Here is a 9,230-nt window from a genome sequence, read left to right as displayed (position 1 = left end):
TGTGAACCTGTGTACACATGCATGCAAACACACACACACACACACACACACACACACACACCATACAGAAATTGGCTCAGCACCCCAATCTTCTGATGAGAAAACTGAGACAACAGAATTACCCTGATGGGCTCTGGATCACCCTAGAGAAAATCAAAACTGGTGAAGTCTTCTCTGTCCCCACCTCACAGGTTACTGGAAAGAGCGTGGAATATGGATACAAAGGAAACCCAGTTTCTCTTCCATCATCCCCTTACTGCTTACAGCAAGGTCACTTCTCCATCTGAGCCTCAGTTTCTATTTTCTGGGTAATTCTTGGGCTCCATAGTGTCATTGCTACCCCAGTTTACACCCCTGGGATCAGACTGGATAGAGGCATTGGTGGGGGGAGGGGAGGTGATAAGGCCCTTCCAGGTCAGTGTCCAAGATCTTGGCCTAGAGAATAGAGTCTCCAAAACTGAGCCAAGAAGTGAGGTGCAGCCAGGTGGAAGTGCTGCTTGTCTATTTCTTAGGAGTTCATGTGCAAAGAAAGCATGCTTGTGGTTGGCGGCACGGACCAGGAAGTTGCATCCATGAGCTACAGAAATAGGTGCTGCTGGGGAGCCAAGAAACCTGAATCCCAAGAGGCAGATAAAGAGATCTGAAAAGCATCTAGCTTGGGTTAGAACCCCAGCTGTCTGCCTATGGTTCTGAAATGACTTATTTAGTACCTACTATATGCTAGGTACTGTGCTAAGTCCTGGAGATGTGGAGAGAAGAAGACAGACACACCCCTTCCCTCAGGCCCATCTTCTAATATCGCTTGGGTTGCTGTTTCCAAATAAGAGACACAAATGAGACCTAGGGCCTCTGCAGAAAGGACAGGATAGGATAGAATGATAGGCAATGTGCATAGTTAACAGGGAGGAGTAATTTTTGACCTGGACCTGACGGATGCCATAGGATCAGTAGGAGTCATGCATGGAAACAGTGTCACAGAGCTCTGAAGTTGAGTACCAGTTAGAACACCCCCCCCCCACCTCCCAACACACAGAAAACACCATCCCCTGTCCAAAGAAGCAGAGATGCCAAACTTGAGATGGCTTCCTTAAGAAGGCCACCTTCATCTTACAGAGCAGGAAGTGCTGCTGTGAAAAGGTGGGCAGTGAGAGGACACGTCTCGGCTCAGGCCTGCCATCAAGGCTCCGGGATCCTCTGTGCCACTGCCCTTCAGGTTCCATGTCTCCTCGTGGTACCCATGGACGTGGGGACCCCTGAGAAAGGGAAAGCAGAACATCTCTGCTGCCTTTTCTGAAGGCGTGGGTTTCTCCAGCATCCACAGGGGATCTTCATCTTTGTCAATAGTATGGCAACAGCATTTCTTTAAGGCTCGGCAAGACCATGCCCTGAGCCTGGTTAATGTGCCTGAGTCATATAGTGGGATGCTGAGAGCAACCTATGCTGAGGACAACCTAAGTCTGAATTCTTCTCTGGCTCCTAGTTAAGACAGCACACAGGCAAAGCTCCTGAGTATTGTTTCCTCTCCTGCCCGTGCTGCTTCCGAGGATGCAATGCAGCAGAGCACGGGGGGCCTCTGACTCTGTCAGCCATTGTTCTGTCCTTGCAGATAGAGGAGAGCTGAGACAGAGTTCCCCAGAGATGCTGAGAGTCAGCCTTGTGTCATCTCCCCTTCAGAACCCAGCTGCCCTAAGGAAGCTTCATCTTGCCACCTCTGCTTTAACAGTCCCTAGATAACGGACACCACTTTGGGCCACTGCACAGTGGCCAAGGAAGTTCTCCCCCCATCTGTCACATGCTGCCAGATGAACCTGCTATTTTAGTCGCAGGCACTCATGCCTCCAATCCCAACCTCCTGAGGCTGCAAGGTACAGAATGTTTTGAGTCAATTGCCTTCTATTTTCTTTCCTGTACGTGGGCCTTGGTGCCCGTTTAGGAGAAGATTGACTCGAATCCTTCCTGAATTCTGGCAGCCCTGATTTGGCTTGAAGTTAATTATCTCTAATATGCTGCACAATTCCCTCTGTGCATAACTCATCCAAGTCTATCATTGGAGAAAACGAAATAACGTGCATGCCTTATGAGAGCTGCTTCTGTGAGTCGGTTGTTTATTTGCTTCATATTTGTAAGGAGTTACCTCTGGGTCTTACACTCATTACCAACTTAGTGTTCCTCCCCCGCCCCGCCCCCACCCCTGCTCCTCCCCCTACCCCTCCTCCTGTCCCTTTCCCTGCCCCTCCCCCTGCCCCTGCCCCTGGCCTCTCTCAGGTTGCCATTCTCATCCTCTGTTGGCAGAGTGGAGATGAGAACGCCAAGCTCAGAAAGAATTCCTGGCTGCCCTGAAAAATTCTCCATGTGGTTCCCTGGATCTTCTCCCTGCCCTTTGCCCTCTCTTTGTTACAGGCTACTGTGTCCCCTGGGCTCCCTGCCAGTTCAGCCAATGGGAGGCCCTGGCAGGAGAAGACAGAGGTTGAAGGTTTTCCTCCCCTCCTGCCTGGTTGGTGTCACGTGTCTGCCCCTCTCTGTATCCCTCAGTGGAACAGTGTCTCATAGACTCTCTGCCAACTTCACTTCCTTGGTTCGTCCCTCACCCTGCTGCACTCCTTATGTGTTTTCTCTCTGTGAGCCTTCTGCAGTGGGACCTCTTCCTCTGGAGTCTTGTGAGAGACCATAGTGCTGATCATGTGCTGGGCCTAGGGTGCACAGAGTCTCTGCCCACAGCCTATACAATTTCTCCCTCCCACCCCTTCATCCTTAGACTTCATTAGTACTGGTTTAGATTTAGATAAGAAAAAGATAACTTAGAGGAAATCAGACCTTTTCTAGAATCTTCCAAGAGTACGTATTTGCTTCTAATACACAAACTTGCCCAGTTGGAATCAATTATTTGGTTTGTTTGGTCCCATTTGAAAGACTTTTGTCCCCTGTAGATCCAAAGACCAAGCTGCCTCAGGCAGCTATGACAAACGCAGGTGCCTGAAAACAACAGAAACGTTCAGAAGTCTCAAGTCAAGGTATCAGCTGGGCCACATTCTCTTCTTGAAACTCAGGCTCACATCTCCTTGCCTCTCACTGACTTCTAGTGGTGGCTGCTCATCTTTGTGGTTTCTGGACCTGCAACTATGGCTGCCCACTGCTGCTGTTGTCATAGAGCACGTCCCCTCATGACCACATATCTAGGCCTCTTCTTGTCTTATAACACCAACCATATTGGATTTAGGGCCCACCTACTCCAGTGTGACCTCATCCTAACGAATTACATCTTCTGTGACCAAATAAGTCATACCTGGGCATGCTGAAGGCCAGGACTTCAACAGATGTTTTTGGGTAACACATTTTAACCTATGAAAGAGCTACTGCTAAAACTAAGAACCAGCTTTGTTGGGGGAATCTGGCCTCCCTAAACATGATGTAAGAGAAAAGGATCCTGAGCCATAATAAACACTTCAGGGCAGGCTCCTGCTTTTATTTACTATTTTCAAGACCACAAACAACTTTGTTTTTGAGAGCGGAGGAATGCTTGTGTGGATTGACCCAGTGAGGATTGATGGAGCTATGGTGGTAGGGACAGAGGAATGGATGATTGGATACATCAGTGCTCTCATAGGACTAACAAGGTCTGTTGGTACACTCAATGGATATTTTCAAGAACCACCCTCCTTACTGTCTTAACTACATTTATTGATCTGCACTAGCCTGTGCACTATACAAGAGTAAGAAGTTGCTAGGATCAGGGAAACAGAAAAGATCCTGGAGCAAGGAGAGAAAGGGTCTAAAGAAAGAGTCTTTGGAGGTATTCTACAGAGTGACAAACATCAATCATCACGTCTTCCTTATCCATCCATCCATCCATCCATCCATCCATCCATCCATCCGTCTGTCCGTCCATCCGTCCATCCGTCCATCCATTCACCCACCCACCCACTGCTCTCCCCTGCTTTTCCTCCTCTCCTTGACTGGCTCCTGGTATGTACCAGATCGTGATATCATATAATCTTTCTAAAGCAAGATTGGGCCCTAGGTATTAGCTGAATGAAAACAGAAGTGTTCCTGGGGTGTCTGGCCAGAAGGCTTTGAGCGTGTGAGGGATTCTGTGTCCAACTCTGACTTGATGCAGGCACCTAATAAACAAATAGCAAAGCACCCCTAGGATCCAGGGGGAGATAGCATGGAGGGAAGAGGAGGGAACCTGAGCTCCTTGTGCCCTTTCAAGACCTCAAAAGCCGGACCTAGAGACACAAGCCTGGAGTCCCGGTGACAGAGGGGCTGCGATCAGCTTGGACTATATATCCTAAGCTGAAAGAAGAGTAGTTGAAGAGGGGCATAAGTGATGGGAACTTTAGAGATTGTATCAGTTAGCTTTCTATTAGTACAATAAAATACCTGTGATAATCAACTTATAAAGAGAAAACAAGGTTCGCTTTAGTTCATGTTTGGAAGGGTCCAATCCATGGTCAGATGGACCCATTGCTTTGAGAGTCTGGTGGGCATACCAGCTGACATTGGCTGTTTACTGCATGGACAGAAAACAAGAGAGGAAGAAGCTGTTGTCCATAATCTCTTTCAAGGTCACAGCCCCCACCCCAAATAACCAAAGTTCGTTCTACTCCTGGAGGTCCCACACTTCCTAGTAATACTGTCACCACCCAAGGGATGAGGGATCAGATGTAAGCAGATGCTGCTGGACTCCACTGTTGTCACAGAGCAGGCTGTCAAGGAGCAGGAGATAAGGTCTGTGTGAGACTGTGGAGAGCCACAGGGCTTGAGAAGGTTAGAAAGCTCATCTAAACAAAGGAAGCCACCACCACTCAGCACCCACTGCCTGGTTCAGAGTGGTCAAGTACTCTTAGTTTTCTCCAAATGGACTTAGAAATCGGAATTTTAGGCATAATCTAAATAATAATAATGATAATAATATTTCATTATTAAATATTGAACATGAATATTTCTTAAGGTTTTTAAATATCTTGCCAAACAAAGCAGAGGAAAGTGACCCCCCGCAGAGAGGTCACCAGCTAATATCCTATGTTTCAAATTTCAAGGCATACTAAATATTTACTACTGCTTAGTTCCACAGAATCAAGTGTCTGTACTTTACTGTGTCTGAATATCTAAGTGTGTCTATAACTGGAATGAAGCAGTGCCTGCTGGGAGGGAGGTGTGTGTGGGACCACAAGGTTGGATGCCCTTAGGCGTTCTAAACAATACCAGGCCCGTATCATTCCACAACCAAAGTATGGGCAGGGACTAGGCCTAAGGCTATAGATCAGATCTGTGTTACCATGTTAAGACGCAAAACTCTAAAGCATGCTACGTACCTAAAATTTGTAAATTTTTGACTCATTCAAGCACACATCTGGGGAGTTTGTGTGGGAATGAATTTTAAAGGTGTGGGATAATGTTGGAAGGAACATAAAAAATAATCAGTCTAAACTTGTTGATATGGACCATTGAGCGGAGACTTCAGGTTTGATATTGAAGCCCGTACAGTTAAAATGGTACCAAGCATTTGATTGGTTGGCTGACAAATTTGTCAAAAAATGGCCTACTGAGAAGGAGCTGGAGATGCCAGATTTCCCTTGGGTTAGTGTCGATTGCAACGCTGGAGTAGATTCACTGTGTAAAACCTAATTCTCCATAATGGGCGTGCCCAGAAGACATGCCCTTCACTAATAAGACACAAAATGGAAGGAGAACCTGCCCAGAAGAAGAGTTTTGTGGCTGTCCTCATCAGATCTTAGGATGGGTGATACAGCTGCTTAATTGGGACCCTATATGGGAGAGGTGATTTTTTTTTTTTGGTTATTGTTTGTTTTTTCAATATAGGAAGTGTGTGTGTGTGTGTGTGTGTGTGTGTGTGTGTGTGTAGCCCTGGCTGTCTTGGAACTCACTCTAGCCTCAAACTCAGAGATCTGCCTGCCTCTACCTATCTAGTTCTGGGATTAAAGGTGTGTGCCACCGTCACCTAGTGAGATATTCTTGACTGAACATGGATTTGAGTTTGAGGACTTGGAGAAGGCTCTAATCAAGCCCTCGTCTCTCTAATGCTTCTTCCTGTTGCCATGCTGCCTCTCACTGGCAGGTGTGTCCCCACCACAAAGAGAAATGTGTCTCTTCTTTCATGAAGGGGATGTTGGGAGAGCTGGAGAGCTTGCTGGAAGCTAAATATAAGGCTAGGTTTAAACCTGCTCTGCAGGAAAGGGTCTGAGCTTGGAACGGGCAGGGGAGGAACACTGGATCCTTGACTTTACTGCTGAGGCCTTTGGTCTGAAACACCTCGAGTCCATGGCAAGCTTCTGGAACGAAAGGCGGGTGACAGAATAGGAGAGCTTGCTCGTCTTTCCAACCTCATTGTCCACACCTCTACCCAGAACCCTTCCCATTTCACAAAGAGCCAAGAGGCATCGTCCTCTAGAGCAGTCTCTTGTACATAAAGGGCCATCAACAAGACCCTTCAGACCACCTCACCTTTAGAGAGCTGCTCGCCACCTCGCTCCCCGTTCATTTTCTCCCCAGTGTGATACCCACATCTAGTCTGTACAACACTCGGCGGGATCTCAAACTTCCTCATCCATTTCTGTGTTCACCTGTTTCTTGGCATCCTGTCCCTACAGAGTGTGAGTCTGAAGGCAAGGGGCCCTGTGTCCGCCTTGTCACTGCCGTGTCTCCAGAGCCTCCAGTGTGTCTGACACCTGTTAGTCCTCAGACACAGTTGTTGGGAACAAATGGAGAAAGGAGGGGACCTCTCCTTCTGCTTTGGACTGCAACACTGCCTGGCTCTCCATCTCTGCCGTTCGCTCTTCTTTCCACACCGAGGGGTGGCACCAATTTAGGAAGTGCCCAGGTGCACTCTGGGGGAACCCTGAAGGGTAAAGGCAGCAGAGCCATGTGCTGGTGTTTGCATTAAAAACAAAAGTAAACCATGTAAAAGGTTTACATGGAGGGTAAGGAGTCCAAGGAGTGCTCAGGAGGCTTGGCACATGTGCAGGCCAGGGGGAAGGGAGTCAACCAGACTCTCAGAGATCGAGGGCCATGGGCGTGGCAGCTCAGCAAGCTGTCTGTCTGTCTGTCTGTCTGTCTCTGTCTCCGTCTCTGTCTCTTTCTGACACTGACATCCTTGCACTCTGCCATGATCTGTACTAGACTAAGCGGTTAGTACAATTTTTAAAAAATTGATATTTTGGTCAGTCACCCTTGCAATATAAAATTAGCTCATATCCATGTGTCACTCACAAGAATTGATACAAAGCTGCACTTTTAGAACCATATAACTGCAGTACCACAGTAAGCTAGAGAAATTGCAAAGAGGATTAGGAAAAGAAAGGTTGAATTTGCTGAGACAGGAGGATCGATAGGGCATAAACAAACTATCTGGGGAGTCCAGCTCTTATCAGAATCATACATGTGGTTTCCGAGCCTTCTAGGAGCCAGAACATGACACTGCTTGAAATGTAGAAAAACTATGAGGCTGGAACATATACATGCATATATTATCTATACATACCACATAAAGAAGCACATACTAATTTCGCAGGAGAAATTGGAACAAAAAAGTAGCTCACATATTTAACACCAATAATGTTATTTATCTTAAGGAAACAAATATACATGTGCTCACATTTTGAAGGACATGAGAGGCTGAGGCAGGAGGATAGTGAGAGTTTGAGGTCAGCCTGGGCTACACAATGAGACTCTGTTTTGAAAAAAAAATAATGGAAATAAACCAGGTCTTCGATCACAGTTCTTACCTGCCATAATGGCAACATTAGTGCCTGAGTTCCTCAGACTCCTAAGTTACCCAGAGCACATAGATACTTATCAGAAAAATTGAATGCGTTGTTTTTAAAACATTTTATTATAGAAAAATATTTGTATAAATCATCATCGTAATGATTCTTAAGAGACACATAAAGCAAATTCTAAAATGCAGGATGAAGGCCCAGGGATGGGCACCAAGCATACTTAAATACAGAAATGACATTAAAGGGCTGATGGATTTTGTCATCGAAGCAGAAAAGGCTAAGAATCTCATCACTGACAGTTTAACACTGAAAAACAGCGAGGGAAGAAACAAGGTCTAGTGTTTCTGTTCAGTTCCTCATGGGTCATAGCCAAAGGCCAAATTAAATCATCTGAGTTTTGACAGGTTACTTCTATGGAGCTCCAGCTTGATCCTCCTGCCTCAGCCTCCCAAGTCTTGGGATGGCAGGTATGAGTCAGTATACCCAGTCAAAGACTTTTTTTTTTTTTAAAGATTATTTCTCAATGTTTTAAAATTTTTTCTTAAACATCTGGAGATTTTCTGAGATCCCTTATTATATGCTGGCATGTAGACAGTTTTCTACACATTAAGGTTTTTATTTTATTTTATATTTTATATTCATTTGCTGAAATCCAAATAGATTTAAGCAATTTGAAAATTCAGTCAATATTGTTCAGTATGTATTTCAAGTGACGTTCAATAAATACATTCCTAACGTTGCTGAAACATCACCATTTGTCTCTACGACTCTTTTCTTGAAACACATTGAAACTATATGTCCCTAAATGTAGCTTCCTCTCTGCCTCACCACAGCCTTCTGCCACACCCTGCCTTCCATCTCTGCGATTCTGACTAGTTCTAAGTATCTTGTTATGGGCTTTTATAATCTCATATAAGATATATGCCATGTGTATGTTCAAGTTTTTTAAAGAAACCAGCATCAGTTGCACAGCAATCATTTTATTAGATTAATATTGCTCCATTGACAAAAGGAGTGTGTGGAGAAAGGCATGCCATACTGTGGATGTAGCAACTGTGTGTGTTCGCATTCAGAAGGATAAATTAATCTGATAGTCCCGAGTGTGAACATCAACTCTTCTCAGTAGGAAAATGAATGCAACGAGCTACAATTCACTGAGCACACGGCTTAAAAGGGTTCATCCCCACAGACCTGAGACCTGGCATTACCCTCTCAGCAGGAGAGCAGTGGACAGTCACTCTTGCCACACAATCTCAGTAGACACCCCTGGGACAAATTACAGTTTAACGAGAGAAAGGTTAACACACTGATGTAATCATGAGTTTGGCAGGCGCAGGGGTCGTACTAGGACTCCAAGCCCTAGAGAGAATTGTCCAGTTTTACATTCAGACTCAATAAAGGAGGGACAGCAGAATACCAACATGAATGGGGATGCTGACAAACCAAGGGGTCAACCCAACCAAGCCTGGGTTTAGAACCTTCTGAGTCCCT

This window comes from Arvicanthis niloticus, chromosome 6, assembly GCF_011762505.2.
Source record: "Arvicanthis niloticus isolate mArvNil1 chromosome 6, mArvNil1.pat.X, whole genome shotgun sequence".
Taxonomy (NCBI): domain Eukaryota; kingdom Metazoa; phylum Chordata; class Mammalia; order Rodentia; family Muridae; genus Arvicanthis; species Arvicanthis niloticus.
The sequence above is the reverse complement of the archived record's forward strand: the minus strand, read 5'-3'. Positions refer to the sequence as shown.